A 17,073-nucleotide genomic window follows, 5' to 3' on the forward strand; every position below is an offset into this window, starting at 1 on the left:
GGTAGGTTTGCCTTCTGCCAGGTTATGCATTGTGAATTTACATCATTTGATTTTGTAAACATGAAAGAGGTCTTTCCTCCTGCTTGCTATTCATCATCATAGGTGATTTAAATGTATTGTGGCAATGGGGAGAGTATGAAATTATGATTTCCCAAGTGATTGATGGTTGCTATGTTCTGGCACCACCCCTTGCCATATATCAGTGGTGCCCAATCATGTGCCACAGAAGGCCAAGTGTATGTAGGATTCCAACCAATCAGTACACTTGCTGATTTCACTAATTAACACACCTTCAACCAGAGAGGAGGGAACTAATTAGTGAAATCAGCAGGTGCAGAGATTGGGCACCACTGCTATATGTCTATGGACTTCCAGGCAATAAATGTTCATGGCTGCCAGCAATCAGCCTATTACTGAGTCAGGTGTAAAAGTCCCTGGCTTAAATAATCTTGCATTTTTAAATAAATACCTTTTGGGAGAAAAAAATATATAGGGTGTGTGTGTGTGTGGAATGTGAGAAAGTATTGGTTGAGACCTTTTGGATTACAACTTTGGTTGGAGAACCTTGAAATGTGTTTGGACTCTGGACTGCCTGAGAAGGAGAAACTGGTAATTTGATATTGGACTTTTATGGACTTTGATTGTTGGGTTGTCATTTGGTTTCATGGTATTTGATGAGGCTTGGGGCCTTTTGCTTTAGTTTGTTCCTTTACGTGGTCAGCTGGGGTTGACTGTCTTTAATCCATCATTATTTAGGATAACTGGCAATTTTAAGAACATTGTTGGTTATTCATTGTACCAAAGGGAACATTAGTGCTGGTGAGTGCCTTTCAAATCATAAGTTCTATTTTGTCTGCTTTAAACTGTCTTATTTGAGAGAATGTCCACACACCTTTGTCAAACTGCAGTTTTCACTCTGTATTTGAAATGCTTGTCTTTTTTATTTTGGATGTGGTGTCAATTCATCTTTTGGGAAAAAACAAAAGGACGTTGTATCATTTGTGTGAATTTGTGTCGATGCTTCTGTTTAATGCCATTGTAACATTAACTTTGAGTGACAAGATTTTTCTAATTACTGCTTGTTTTCATTGGTCATCTATGCAGCTTAATCTAATTTCTGAGGACTGGCTACATTGACACCTTGGATGAATTAATACCAAAGATGGTCAGGAACTTTAGGGGCAGTATCAATGTTTCACAAGGTTGGCATAAATGTCATTAAATTTCAGTGTGCAATTCTAAAATATTGGGTACAGGCAATAAACAGTGTAGGGGAAACCCACATTTGATCTATGTAGCAAGACATTGAGCCAAACCAAATAATTGACTTCATTATTTTGGCACAAGCTTGAGCCATATTATGATCAGGGTGGTTTCATAAGAAGTGTTTACAAAACATGAGGTCCTTTTTCAAATTCAGTGGTTTCAGGCGTTTGCTGTGACGTCTGTTCCCTGGCCCTTTATGTTGTGTAGCTTGTGAGGTCACATTGTAAGTTGACTTCTGGCCATAGCAAAAATTTCAGTTCACAAGAAATTTGGTGTAGGAAACTAATTAGTAGCGGAGGTTGTGCTTTCAAAAATCTAATTCATTCTGGCAAAAAGGTAACCTCACAACCAAAATCTGCTTGCTCTATTGGCATGCTGTCCATATGAACATCTCTACTAGACTATGGTCCCTTTGTCATACTTTCCTTAAACAAGGGTTGGTGATCTCTGCAACACATTTCTGTAACTGTGCATAAAAATCATGCGCATTACTGCCAATCTGATTAATGCCGTAAATCTTCCCCACAAACTATATAATATGTTATAACCTGTTGTGGAACTATTGCAGGCAGTCATAAAAGTACTTAAAAGTACATAAAAGTACAACAACAGCAGGCTCAAGTTCACATGTTTTCTATTAGCCTGCAAAATGCATCAACAGCAATGCAAACAGTAATTCACCTGCAGCACTCCTATTCCTTAGTATCCAGTAACAGTATTAGGTCATCAAAAGTAATTGGACTACCTAACCTTTCCATCATGTTTGTTTCAAATTTCTTTAGAATCTTCCATGTAAATTTGCGTGTTTTTTTTTCAAGCCATAAAATGGATTATACAGCTTTTCTTAATAAGAAGCAATAACTAACAAGCAATTCAATAGAGGCTTTATGTCATAGTCGCTAAACAGCTAAAACAGAAAAAGTCCAGCAAGCTTTTATTTGCAGACTGAAATATTCACTTTACTGGCCCTGTTATCGGAGAGCTTTGACGTTAGCAGTTAGCAAACTGTAATAAAGAATGCTGGCGACTCCAAAGATCTGGCCACAATTAAATGCTCCAACACTCGTGGAGCGTTCCAAGATGAGGGACTGACATTCACAGCTCCAGTGTAAACATCTCTGCGTCTCCAGGCAGACATAGTTCTCTATTTTACAGCCATCTGATGATTCATAGTCATAACGCCTTTTTCGAACATAATTTAGTATCACCTCAGAGAACACACTTTCTATTGATATAGGAATTTTAAATTCTCTCAAAATGAGACAAAATTGCTATTAAAAAATACAATATGGAAAAAATAAACTCCACAATGTTTGCTACAAAATTGAAATGCTCACAAAAGAATCAAATGATAGAGCATCATTGAAAAGCAACTCAATCATTCAAATGTATTTAAAAAAATGTCTATAATGAGATCCCAATTGCAATGGTTTTATTATTGGTAAATCTAACAGTAGAGTTTGCAGCTACAATATGAGAAGTTTTTTATTTATTTATTATTATTATTATTATTATTTAAACAAGGTGACAGCCATGCAAGTGAGTCATCTAATAATGATGGTTCTTCAATAAAGAATTCTGATTCCTTAAATTGTATCCTGACCACACTTTCAAAATTTTGAAAGTAAGTTCCAAATGACCTCCATTTCCAATGCATTTGTATCTGAGAGGCTTCAATGTACTACCTAAAAATCTTACACATTTCCTGCGTCATTTATTAGTATGCAGGAAAGCATAGAATAACTATCATTTTAGTATTAATTAACAGACTACTCCTGCTGAATACAGTAAATGTTCAGCAGCACATTAAAGCAGGTAATATTGACACATTGGATGTACAGTGGGTTTGCGTTGGCCAGGCCTTTCTCAGGTAACTACCACACGTTCCTCACCTGGCAGTCTCATAACCTATGGAACTATGAGCCTGATCAAGTTAACATTCCATTGTGAAAGAAGGCTTCCCAACTCCGGGCATAAGTTCTTGCAAAACAAATGGTCCGTTACTTTTTCTGAGGAATCTTGTGTGGGTAGATCTCCAGACATCAGTAGTCCTGACTCTGCAGTGCATTAGTACTTCCATATGACATGCTGCCAGTCATCTGTGAGATAGAAGCATCTCCTCTTGTTGGCAGAAGTACTACTGTGCTCTGTAATGTGTAAAACAGGAGTCCCTGACTAAGTCAGCACATCAGAGGAGTGCTGTATGTGCATACGTGTGGATGGCACAGCAGGGATTTGAGAAGCACAACTGTGGAATCTGTTCATTTTTTTAAGTGCAGTGTGAAGTTTTATATACTTGTACAAGTATGATCAAATTTCCAATCTCTAAGCACATTTCACTCAGGACAATATTTAGATTAAATATTTTAATAAATATGTAAGTACATTTTTTGTTTGACACTGAATGGAACTGCTTCAGGTACTACAGTGACTGCAAGAGCGTGCCTAACAGGGAGCACAATACATCTCCCTACTAAACAGAAGGATTGCCGGTATTTAATGTGCTTTCTACATTAAATACACTTTATGACAGAAATCAATACACAATCTCACGTACAGAGCAGAAACAGTCTCCCTCAGCATTGGGAACAAAATGTCACCTTTGATAAACCACCCCTATGTCCATGGCTAGTAGTTTGAGGAATTAAATGTGTATTTTTCCAAATGTTACAGCAAAGTTGCATCACCCTCCCTAATTCCAATGTTGCATCCATCCAGACTCGAGCTGAGCCGCTGGCAATATCAGTGCATTGTGGAGCCTAATCAGTCCTCTAGGGATCTGTCTTTTGTAATATAGAAAGGCCTTAATGGCTATAATTCATAGCAGCATTTTTCATTATGCCCCTGGGCTAGTCTTGGATGTTCCATTGACAGCTTATTGGCTGGGAGTTCTTGTATGAGGCTTGTTCCAAATTCCGCAATGCCTTAATGACCAGTGTACTGTAGTAAATGAGTGAGACCCAAACAAAAATGAAATTCAACTGACATCCCTCGGTAATGTCTTTAGTAGTATGGCCTGGCACAAAAATTCACAATCGGTCTTTTTAAAATAAAGGTTAAATGCTAAATATTTCTCTGAAATAAAAATTAACACTTAATTGCTTGAGATGCTGATATAGCTCTGAAACATGAAAAGACAAATAGACAGAGAGTGCGTTTAAAATATTTTTATCCCAGATGGATTTCTCAATTTAATGTGTTGGGTTGGGTTGTGTTGCAAATTCAAATGAAAATATATTTAAATTAAAATGTCCTACTCCTATACAAGTCTTATAAATCATTATCTTTAATGGCAAAAGTAAATGAAGTAATTACCTTTCTTCAGCATTATATCAAATGAAAAATGACAGAACTGAAAAGTATTCACCCTCTTTCTAAAAAGTAGAAAATTACACAAGGTTTATCTATGTTGATTTCAAATCCACCTGTTCAACTGCATGAATGCATAATAAATATCAGTGACTTTGTGAGGTCTCACAAGTGAACCAGGAGATCAGATCGGTCATGCTGTCATGGAGATCAAGGACTGCCCATTAAACTTTGAGGTGAAGTTGTTCAGAAGCAAAAAGCTGAAGGAGGTTATAAAAAGATTGTAAAAGCTTTGAGCCTTCCTTGGAGCACCACTGTGTCCATTGCAAAAAAGGAAAAAAATATAACATGACCCAGAAGGAGATGAAATGGGATGAATCCTTTGTGAAGCCTACATTTTAAAAATAAATCTAATGATCTAATTAATGTTGGGGTGATTACTGGTTATTTGCTTAAACTTGGCTTACAGAATAGCTTCAGCTTATTTTTAAACTGAAGCTCCAGTAATAACATATCAATGAATATGCTTTCAATTACGAAAGGGTTAAACTGAGTACATTTTCACTTCCTGTTGAGACAAATATTTCTGAAAACATTAATTCCCAGAGTATTCGTAACTCAGTACTACTGTAGTCTAGAAAATACAGGTATCTTCCCCTGGGTGACATAGTGAGTTGCCGCTTAGTGTTTCTTCCTAACTGATATAGACACATCCATATTTTCATACATGTGGACGTGAGCAAACTACTCCAATTTGTTTGCTCACTCAACCAAGTGCTTTCTGTTTGCTTTAATGGTGTAGTTACAAGGGCCAATTCGATAACCCGGAAAAAGGGGGCAGCTTAAGTTTAGAACAAATGTCTCATTTCTGATGCAAACAAATATTTGAGATAAGATTAAATGAAAATCCAAAGCTACTCAGGGATGACTGACCTGACAAACGATGAAAGATGCCTGTCTGGAGAGGAGGAAATCTTCCCAGATGGTATCCTGGTATTCATTTCTCCTCAAAAGATATTTTTGCAGGATCATATTCTCTTAAAATACGCTGAGTAGCAGATGTACGTATACACAACCTGAAGACTGAGTGTAAGCAAGATATACTGGAGATTTGCATGGACTGGCATAGCAGAGAATGAAACCAACCTGTGCTCAAAATAACAATCAAATGGACGAGCTCACCTGTACAATATACAACACCGCTTATATATCAGAACAGTCTGTACTAACCATGTTTTTCTGCGGCGTGAAGTTTACAGAGTGCTAAAATTACATGTCAGATTACGTTCAGGAAACATTCCAATAGCTAAAGAGATATTGCATGCAGGGAGACTGATTTATTCCACATGCGGCATGCTAAACAAACTGTGAAATAAAGGTCAATTTTGGGTTAGACAGGAATGATTTTGAAAACCCTGGAGAGCAGTTTTTTTTTGTGAGGTGTATATATTTTGCCTGTATTGGTACACACAGAAAAGCTGCAGTGCCGTTCATGAGAAATGTTACATGATGAGCAATGCCAGAGGCAGTTTGTTTTGTGTTGGTGAAGACTTAATTTTATTGCCCCGAGCCACTCTTATACATTATGAACAGTTTAAACAGACTGTTTGTATCGTTGCACAAAAAAGAAGATAACTAATAATGACATCAGTAATCTGTTCTATTTAGGAGGACATTTGTGATTCACTAACATTTGAAAAGACCATTTCTATTTCTAATAAGCTCCAATTATTTGAAATGAAACCACTCTATCAAACTAATAGCATTGCCTCATATCTGGCTATCAACAATGCAATGATGCTGTCACTGAGGCATGCAAATATGTTTAACTCAAACTGTTGGGATTACTCAATATATTCGAAGAAACAAAGCCGCATGATGTGAGAAGAAGATCATAGATTTACAGTCTTGCAGCAGAACGTCAGCATACATCAAGAATCCGTTAAATCTTGTGGCGCAGTTTCCTATTTTACACTAAAGCCAAAAGAGAATTAATTACCACTCTCTCTTGGTCCAAAGTTGGGAGTGTCTCTGCGTGATATATGACTGTAGTTCACTATGTGAATCCTAATCAAATAAAACCACACGAGGGGAAAAAATGAGCAACACCAAAGCCCAAGATTCTTCAAAGCTGAAATTTGTTTCCTAATTCCTAATTCTTGCAAGTAATCAGCTAGTGTGGTTCTACTTATTGCCATGTTAGTCAGGTTTAGTGATTCACACCATCAAATGTCACGAAAATATCTTCTCATTAAAGGTTATGCTTTAATACATTATGCTTGTTCTTGCCAAACAGGTGACAGGAAACTTATTTATTTATTTATTTTTAATAAAGCTGCCGCTGTATTCCTAATCAAATTGGCATAAAAGGTACCTGGCCGTTCCCATTAAAAACATTGTACACAGCTCTGTATCTCACAGAATGGTTCAAATAATATGGTGGGCACCATCATCAATACATGATCTCATAACCAAATGACATTGCTTCCCAATGTTTTTAAAGATTTCATGCTAGTTGGGTTGCAAAAATAAAAAGAAAGTAAAGATTTCATGCTAGTTGGGTTGCAAAAATAAAAATAAAGTGAAGTGATATTGTCATGGCAGGACATTTTAAAATGTTGCCTTCAAGGTGGCCAATGGATCCTTTCAAAATTTTAATGTAAAAAAATATATATATGCTTAATAAAATGGAGAATTTAAGATCTGATATTTTGAAAGTAATGGCTTTTTTTTCTTTCTGGATGTCTCACAACATACAGTTTTCTAACTGAGCTTACCACCATAGAGAATTTTTATTACATGTAAATATGCACAGAGATAGAATAAGGTCTGAATGGACAATTTTGCAAGTTAGAAAAGGATGTTATCATTATTAGATCATGTATCATGACACATGTGTGTTCAAATAAGAGAAACTAATCATGATAAGCAATGAATTACATGATACACAATTAGTTTTGGTGCATAAAAGTAATATGTTATATATTGACTTGTATATTCATGATTTATGACATGAAAATAACAATAAATGAAAGCAAAATGTCTTCAGAGATTCTAACCGTTGCATATTTGTTGCTTTATGAGCCATATAGGCAGCCCTGTCTCTCACTTTCAGGCAAAAAACAGCCTGGGATGCTTGATTGTACTTCAGAAATCTAACCAATTGCTCGTTGCACTTGGAACATACCATTGTAAGCTTTTAATTAGCAAAGAAATTCTCCTAGTAATTACACATGGAGCCACATCTCAGCACTTACACGTTTTTAGAAAGAGAAGGCTCTACTTAAAATATGTCTGCAATAACTGCACTGAAAATGATTCTGACTATCAAGACCACATAAAGGAGGCAGATTTTTGAACAGAACATGTCAATTAGCAACAACACAAAGAAGAGCTTTCTGAATGCTTGTCTCTTCAGATAATTATCTTTTCCCTTGTTAGAGTGAAAAGTTGGACACGTTCCAAAGTAAACAAAAGGTTGGGTCACTGTTACTTTCTTAAGCTGCAGATGCTTGTGAATTAATGTGACGATATCTAAAGTGCAAGTAACTTGTTCTGTGATAGAAACCTAACTTGTAGACTTGCCAAGGCATGATCTCATCAATCTGACCCTTGGCAACATACATATGTTAAACATACTGTATATATTTCATAGTTCAGATTGTCACGCACCTCATATTTGAGTATCCTTTTCAGAACCTGTTGGAAAAAACTCATTGCTTGGCAATCACTGGTGCGAGGGGAAATTACGAACGAATCAATAAGGAAATATGTATTGCATCGGTGATGACAGATACTATTCAAATATACTACACAAAGAGGTAAACTTTTTTCACTCATTCAAATGCGTAAACTAAGTGTTTCCGTATGTTGTTGTTATCTAATAAAACATTTCAAGTCAACACCAGGAATTTATTTGGTTTAATAAAATATTTACTGATTTTTTTGATGAGGTGGGATGTTATGAACATCTCATGGTATAAAAAATGATGCTATGTGGTATAAAATGTATATCCAAATAAGTTGCTTTACAATGTCAGTTCTATACTCTAGTAAAGCTTGGATAAAACTGACCCACATAGACATGATCACCCGTAGATGGGAACATGCGCCATTTTTCTTCCCCAGGAATGTCAGGGAGAGAGAAGGCCACGGGTATAGCTTTGTGGTCCACAATGGGGATGCTTTTACTGTGGGTAATACTGGGGATCTTTGGACATTGGAAGATGGAAAAGATAATGATCAACACATTTTTGAATGGGAAATGCAATGCAAAATGCATTATTCACAAACAGCAAACATAATTTATAGCTCTAGTGGCTCGGATGCACTGTGCTTGTTGTTATTTCCTGAAAAAAAATTCTTCCTTTATTCTTCAGCCAAGGACGAAAAGATCTTGATTTAAATTGCTTGTGTATTTCAAGGCAGAAAAATTATTGACTGAAAAGACTGTAAAGGCAGGACCAATGCAACAATCCTTGAATGGGATTTAGGGTTTTAGATGTTTAACGCCACTAGATGAGTAAACATCATAACCAGGGTAGCTGTTCCTAATCTGCAATATTAAATTTGCTTTGATATACTGACACTTCTTTGGATTTGAAAACAGAAAACAATTCAGTGTGTGACTTTAAATGGGCCTTCTTTATTAGTATTCTGAAGTTAGAAACAGGCCTTCCATGGGCTTTCTTCTCCTCTGAATCTTTAACAGCATCCTATGGTGAATGCCAGTACATATTCTGGGAAAAAAAAACATTGTAAGGTTTAAAGGGATATGAACGAATATTATATCACTCAGTAATTTGGTATGTAAAAAGCAGTATTTTGGGAAAAGGTGACAATGCAAACTGTTGAAATTGTTGCAGGGAATATTCATATAAAGACCATGTGTCATTTCACTGTGAACACTGTCATATACATGCCCAAACATTATTCTTAAATGAACAAAGACAGAAAACATGAACAAGACACACATTTTCTGTTGGTAGCTGTCCAGCAATGAAAGCCCTGAGAAATCTTCATTCCAGCTGGGTCTGCTTTTCCACACCAATCCCAAAACCTCAGTGGACTGCCGCCAACTTTTAGCATAACAGCTTTAACACTGCAATACTGCAATGACATTGATTATTTTTTCTCTGTAAACGAAAGCAACCATTTTGTATACTTTTGTCCTCACATGCACAAAGCCCTCTAATAAATAGTGTAAAATGAGTTTACAGTACTATTCCATTCCATACTTTTAAAACTTGACCACAGCAATAACATCCTTCAGTATAATTGTTATATTGTTGATAAAGTCTGTTTTCATAATCTTCCACTAATTTGTTTTACAGCAAACCTAATTTAATTCAGCATAATAGTGATATAGGGGCACTCTGGATCCATTACATTCATCATCTTCTTGTGGTGCACATGTTTGCCTTTATTCATTAGCAATCCCTAAAGTCATTTCATATGAAGACAATTCGAATGTTAACAGTCAAAGCTGTATTGAGAGTAAATGACACTAAAACATCTGTATAACTTATTTAAAAAATATGGCCATCAATAAATCTAGCCAAGTGTTGCTTGGATACATTAACCACATAAATGTTGGGTTACTTTGGGGACTGATCACATTTTATGCTTTCATGTGCTCATGGTTCCAAGACTGGATTTACATGTTTTTAGGTACAATATTCACATTCAATAAAATTAGGCCTTTTTGAAATCTAAACTGTACTAAAATAAAGGCCTGTAGCAATCAGATTGCTATTTTGAAGAGGTGGATTTCAAATTATTGGGAAGAAAGGTCATCTAAAATCAACATTGGCTGCATTTGGTGGGCTTGTTATGTAGTAAACATAGTACTTTGTAAGGGTCTCTCTTAAAGAAACGGACACATGTTATTGGTCAGCGTGTGAATTACATTTTCACTTTAATTTCAATGGACACTGAAATGGTTCCATCATTTGGTAAAGTATGCCCTTTATAAACAGTTGTACTATCCAGGGATCTCCACAGTGCCAGACATCTGAGAAGCTGAGCCAGGGAAACCCTCACCACACCCTGCCTTAACGGGCTTGCTGCCTGCTGTCTAGCACACAGTGTTATGTGTGCTATTTTATTACTTAACCTCTGCACTACCATCTCAGATTCAGTATAGATTAACAGCATTTCTTTTTCTCTTAGGTAATAAATAGACACTATATGCCCCAGTGTTTCAGATTATAGTTACCTGGGGTCAAGCTGGATTTGATTTTACCAAACCAGTAATTTCCTTCGTTCATTGTCCTCAGTAAAGAAATCCATTCTTCACTAGTCCATTTGCAAAGTTGAACATTGCAACTTTTCCTAGATGAACTGTGAACTGTGAAGTCGATATTATCGTTGCGCTCATCTCTGTTGTAAAGGGCTGAGTTTAATCTGCCTTTTTGTTTTACATGTTTAATTATTCATCACCCTAAAGGTCTACAGTACATCGGTAACCTAAAGCCTGATTTATACTTCTGCGTTGAATCTACATAGAGCCTACGCCGTAGCCTACGCAAGTGACCTACGCTGTTGTGAGCATTTATACTTGTGCGCTGGTCTGGCTGCGTCGCTCTGCAATAAACCGGCAAAACGCTAGTTGGAAATGCGTAGGAGGAAACGCGATGCTACCAAGTGGACCAATCACAGTTGTTGCAGTCTGCGTTGCTGCGACGTGTAATTACATTTCTGGGGAGGTGCACGTCAGGCTATGGCGTAGGCTACGGCGTAAGGAACGCAGATACACTGTACCTACGCCGTAGATTCAACGCAGAAGTATAAATCAAGCTTAAGTGTGTGGGCATTAATGTGATGCTTTGCTTGGTCCTGGACTTGTGTCTTCAATCATTAATCATTATAGTTCATTTTCAGTGAATGGGATGTAGCCAGAATTCTCTAAGATAAGATTTTTCTTGGGATCTGGTTGCTGTGTCCATGCATTTACGTCTTCTATCCTTTTGGATCAATCATCTTTTCCCAGGGGTCCCACTCTCCCAGTCCTGTAAATTTCAAGATGTTGAATCATACCATAACTAATTACTAATAGAAACTGTTGCTCACATTTATCATCTGGTATTTTTTTTTAGCCAAAATATACCAGTGAGATATCTCTGAGTAGATAAGCACAAGAGAAATATGATAATATAGCCCAGACTGAATATTGGAAAGCCTAGATCTTTAAACAAAACTTTTAAAAAGTTTTTTTTTTTTGTATTATCTCATTGCCAGTATTACAAAGAAAAACAGACAAACTACACATACTGTGGTTTCTGTGGGCTTAGAGTTTGAGAATTCAGCTTTTCTCTTGTCAAGGAGAACAGCAATTTCCTGTTTTCACAAGTTTGAAGGTCTGTGTTTTCTGGCTTTCACTGGATAAATTTCCACTTTAAATTCAATGCAATTCAAGCTGCAATATCCAGACATTCTTCCAAGCGTCCAAAATTCTGTTTGCTCTATGACCACTCCCACAGTGCTGACTTAAAACTGTGAATGCAGGGCCAATGAAGTTCTCCCTCATAAGGTCAGTGAGAGATTATTCACTTTCTGACATATTTACGAACAGTCTCCTCATAAAAAATAAAAATTCTCCAAATACCGAACAACCACTTTTCAACAAAAACAGATACTTCTACCTCCTTTCCGGCTGAACTTTGAGATGCTTCTTTAAATTGTTAATGGCATAGTACTGTAAATCTAAATAATGTATTCAAGTAAATGAACAGTAACTTATTGAAATTTCAGGTTGGTTGATAAATGTACTTGAATTACATTTCAAATGCTCACTAACTTATGTAACCTCAAATCATTTGTGATAGTATCAGACAGCTGAGATATTATATTTTTATTAATGTGTCATGAATCCCTTTAAATGTGGTCCCTGTTATCATGGTAGGACATTTGAAATTAAAGAGACAGATGAAAGTTACTGCCCTGTGATGAATCCATGGGTTTAATGGTAGAGAATCTGGATTAAACCCTGGTCAGCAGCCGTGGACCTTGTACTGCACTGTAGTGTATTTCAAACAAATGACTTCACAAACATTAAAAAATCTTTGGGTTTCAAAAAAGCTGTAGATTTTCCTCCTCATTTCTTGAACTGCACATAGAAAGTTACATTATCAAGCTGATGTTGTTAGTGGTAAAATAATTACTGAACTTAAGTGTCCACATTTAAACTTCTTTACGGCAACAATGTAAGCCTCTCACTTTTGGTAAATATAATATTGTTTTCCCAGAAACATACATTGTAAATAAAGACCCCATTTGTCAGATTACAGATTCTAAATGTTTACATAAAAACCCTTTTAGTGCATAAAGCCTGTTGGAAACACTGACTCATTCCAACCATGCTGATTGTCCTGTTCCCGCACCAGTCACACTCTGAGATTTGTGTCTATATTTTTTTACAGATCAGTTTTGAGACTAATTACAAATGCCTTACTATTTTACATGGAAAGCATACTATTTTGTTTAGAGTTGAATTCTGTACTTTCTGTGTTTCCCACAGAACTTGTTTGTGATATGGACCAGATGTTTCAGTTGTGAATGGGGTATTCTTCACTAAAGATCAGGCCTCACTGTGACTGGTGCCATACCTTAGCCGTTGGTCAGTGATGGATCAGTCGGAGACTATTCAATTTCAATGTTTTATCTATGGCCGTGGGACTCATGACACCTGGTATCTGACAGCACAACATAAAAATAGTTACAGTGCCCAGTGACTGTTACTTGAATTCAGAGCTTAATATTTAATTTGGAAGCTCTGAATTCCTTTACAATCATCTTTCTTATTTCTGTCACATTTAATGACAGACATTAAAAATATTATCTCATGCTCATAATTCCTTCAGCCGCCATCTTTTACTCAACTGTTGTTAACCTGTAACTGGACCTCATGTCCACGTACAAACATGTTAAATTACATGGTCCTTAAATATTACATCACTGCTTGTTAAATCATATTTTAGATGCAGAAAAACAGATACATATGTAAAGCTGAGGAGTGTTTGACTAACTTTTTGAATAGGTTAAAACAAATGTGTTAATCATTGGGCAATATCAGATACATGCGTATTTGTGGTCTTTTAAAGACAAAATGGAACGTAAGTAAATATGAATGTTAAACCAGGTGTGTAAAAGACAAATCTTTCATCACTTTGTCATTATATTGAAATGAATACATAATTTTGCCTCAGGCTATATGGCAGTGTGCTTCAAGTAGTGTGTTGGTCATCCCACTTTCAAGGAAATAACATACATTGTGCAAGTCACTGGATAAAAATAAATTGCCTCTCCCCTGATATCTATTATAGGAATGTATTCTCTCTCTCCTTCTCTCTCTCACTCACTCGCTCGCTCACACACATACTGTTCTCAGCAGAATGAACATGTAAAGAGGCATCTTGAATAATGAGTGAACTAGATAAAAGATTCACGCAATGAATTTTCCATTCTCATGTCCAACACGCAGCCAAAATAATAACAAATTATAAAAGATTATAATTATGTGTATATTGCTTATTAAATATATCAGTCTTTATTGGTGGTATGATTTTGAGCAGCTGTTTCACAATGAAAAGGGGAATGACTTTCAAATTAATTTATTAAGAAATGTGTGATAAATTGTACATCTGACAGGCGTAATAGCTTGTGCTATAAATTTTTGATGGCACTCAGGAGGCTATACAACAAGAAGGGAATATTTAAGAAAAAACTAAAATTCAGTCTTTTGTTAGACAACAAATATATACTGTATGGGCCATATCTGTGAGATTAAAACATAACATATAATCAATCCACAATCCCCAGGTTCCATTATGCATTTTGTTTTTTACTTGCTACTGATATATACTGTTTCTAGTATGTCATATACATCATTTTTCAAATCCTAGAAAATTATCAGTTACACTATTTGTGATAGCTTTTTAGAAATGTTCATGTATCAGAAAACTGCCAAAATCTAAAACAAAATAAATATATACAAATACCTGCTGGAACATTGAACCATCATTGATATTTTAGCTGTCTAATATTGTATCTGGGCTTTTCAGCTTACATTCGAAAACGTAAAGACATAATATGCCTTGATTAAATGAGCATTGCATATTTTGAATTATAGGGCTGAATTCAATATGAAGCCAAGTTATGATTATATAACATCTGGAAGACATTGGCCCACAACCCTAGTCTGTTATTTCACTGAGAACCATGGCAGCACTGAGTATATCAAATGAATCTGGATAAAACTTACACACGGCCATTTATTCACCCCTCCCATTTCAACTTAAATGACAGTATTAGTAATAATCTCCTCTGGTAGAATTATAATAGAAGTACCCACATGTTTGTATTGTCCATCTTGAGTGGCCCAGATCATAAAGGTAGTTACTGTAGTACTCATGCAAGCTAGCCTATGTAACCAAGATAACATTGTTTGCAAGCAGGGCTACTACTTGTAGTTCATAGTAGTGGAAAATAAGTTGTTTCATCATGCCAGGTATAGGGTTGCTTTTAGCTGACCAGGTTTCCCAGGGTTATTGCAGCATGAGCTTCTCTAAATAATGTGTCTGGCACCCACAGAGATAGAGATGCTGCTCTTCCACCTGATAAATACTCTCCAGTAGTATTTTGTGGGAAATAGCCATTGGTCCTCATATGTGTGCAATAGTAGAGTGCACTTTTTTAGCTCCAGTGCTCTTTGCATGGTCGTGGGTTGCCTACAGTAACTCAAAGAGCACAACTAGCATGGCATTTCACAAAACTAAATTATATTTTTAAAAAGCATTTAAATAATTTTGGTCCCACATGCCTTGGTCTGCTTATGACATTAACATTCAGAGAAAGCGTTTGATCAGTAGTACGATACATTAATGAATCTGCTCTGCACTGGAAGTGTCATTGAGTGTGAGAATGGCTTGATACCTAAAACCAGTAAAAATCTGTATGAGGTAACCTGCTTACGTTTCTCAGAGAAAGGGCCCAGGTGCACTCCTCTGCAATAGCTCAGCTCCTTTGGCTGTCCCATTTCATTGTGGCACTTATTCCAGTTGAACAGCCAGGCCGAGACTGACGCAGAAAAGCCCACGTCATTCCTGGGCTGGTTTATTATTGCCTCACCCTCACTCACATCCCTGGCCAGGTTTTATGGACTCAAGTTACGTAGTGAGCACTGTAACATTCTTCTCGTTCAGTGATAGCCAAGATCTGCCGTCCTGTAGGTTTTCACTCCAACCCTAACAAAGCACACCTCGTTCAATAGCTAGAGATATAGTTCAGATGCCAATCAGTAGAGGAAAGTGTGTCAAATTAGGGCTGAAATGAAAACCTACAGGACGGGAGATCTGGAGGAACAGGGTGGGTTGTTGAACAGTTCTAGATTTTAAAATAGAATGTTCAGGAATGACACTGGGGAAGATGTCATGCATGCCACTCACATACCTGTATGTGGTTTATCTTTAGGTTAGCACCTGCAGGGGTTGTGCACTCTTTGCATCATGGGATTTCTCTGACAAAGGAATGAAGCACATTGCATATTTCAGTACTAGGGGGATGAAGGGACAACCCCATCTTGAGATCTTTCTCAAATTAAGTTGATTTTGATTTGGTGGGAGTATCTTGGGTCACAGCATGCACATATGTCAACTTCTTATGAATTAAACACACTTTTGCTCTAATGTTGAAAAAAATTAGACTTGCACATGTTTAACAAGATTTAGTAACAGGGAAATACACTGATTAGAAGCATAATGACCTTGGCAGTTTTATTGTGTTGTATATCTAATGAAATGTGAAGCTGGCAATGACATTTTGTTTGCTTTATGGCAATGTTGTTGAGTGACGTAGAGAGGATCAAGCAGCCAGTATGTTGCTGAAGTATGTGTGTGACTGTAGATTGATGCACTGCACAGAGGCTGTTTTCAGGGACGAAATGTTCACACCCATACTTCTTGGGTTGAAGATGTAAGCTAATCATTCAGTATGTTTCTAGTAATGAACTGTAATCATCAGAAAACCCTCTTTCAGATGACCTGGTCCTCACATATGTTAGTCAAAGTGATATGAAGGGGAGAGATTGAAAAAAAATTTTTATTGTAAATGTTATATTATTAATTTTCCAATACTGCTGTCTGATCTAAATTAATTTAGGTTCCTCTGACAGTACATAAGCCACTCCCCAGGTAGAGACGTTAAGCTGGTGCTGAAGTTGAAAGTGATTAAATTAATCTGCCTGGCTGTTTGTGCAATCACCACAGATCGTTGGTTTCTGAGTCAGGCCACTTTCTGTTTGATTTGCAAGTGTGAGTAATCTGCTTGTCATCATTCACACAAAGATATACTACATGATTTCAAAACCCATGCCAAACCCAAATGGGTGCAGGATATCCTGTACATTCTCAGATAGCTATTGGCCCCTCATGTGGATGAAATAAATACTTGATACGTTGATGCCGTCAGATGAGCAGAATCACAGGATAAAAAATACACCAG

The 17,073-nt window shown here is 36.6% G+C and overlaps 1 long non-coding RNA gene across 1 annotated transcript in view; it reads left to right on the plus strand.

Annotated features, from left to right (window-relative positions):
* The first annotated feature begins 409 nt into the window (after positions 1–409).
* The window catches only part of LOC135239521 (uncharacterized), a 33,244-nt gene continuing 16,580 nt past the window's right edge, over positions 410–17,073 (plus strand). Inside the window, exon 1 of the long non-coding RNA XR_010325398.1 lies at positions 410–609. This is a non-coding gene — a long non-coding RNA (uncharacterized LOC135239521). The remainder of the gene's footprint in view (positions 610–17,073) is intronic.

The sequence above is a fragment of the Anguilla rostrata genome, chromosome 14, assembly GCF_018555375.3.
Source record: "Anguilla rostrata isolate EN2019 chromosome 14, ASM1855537v3, whole genome shotgun sequence".
Taxonomy (NCBI): domain Eukaryota; kingdom Metazoa; phylum Chordata; class Actinopteri; order Anguilliformes; family Anguillidae; genus Anguilla; species Anguilla rostrata.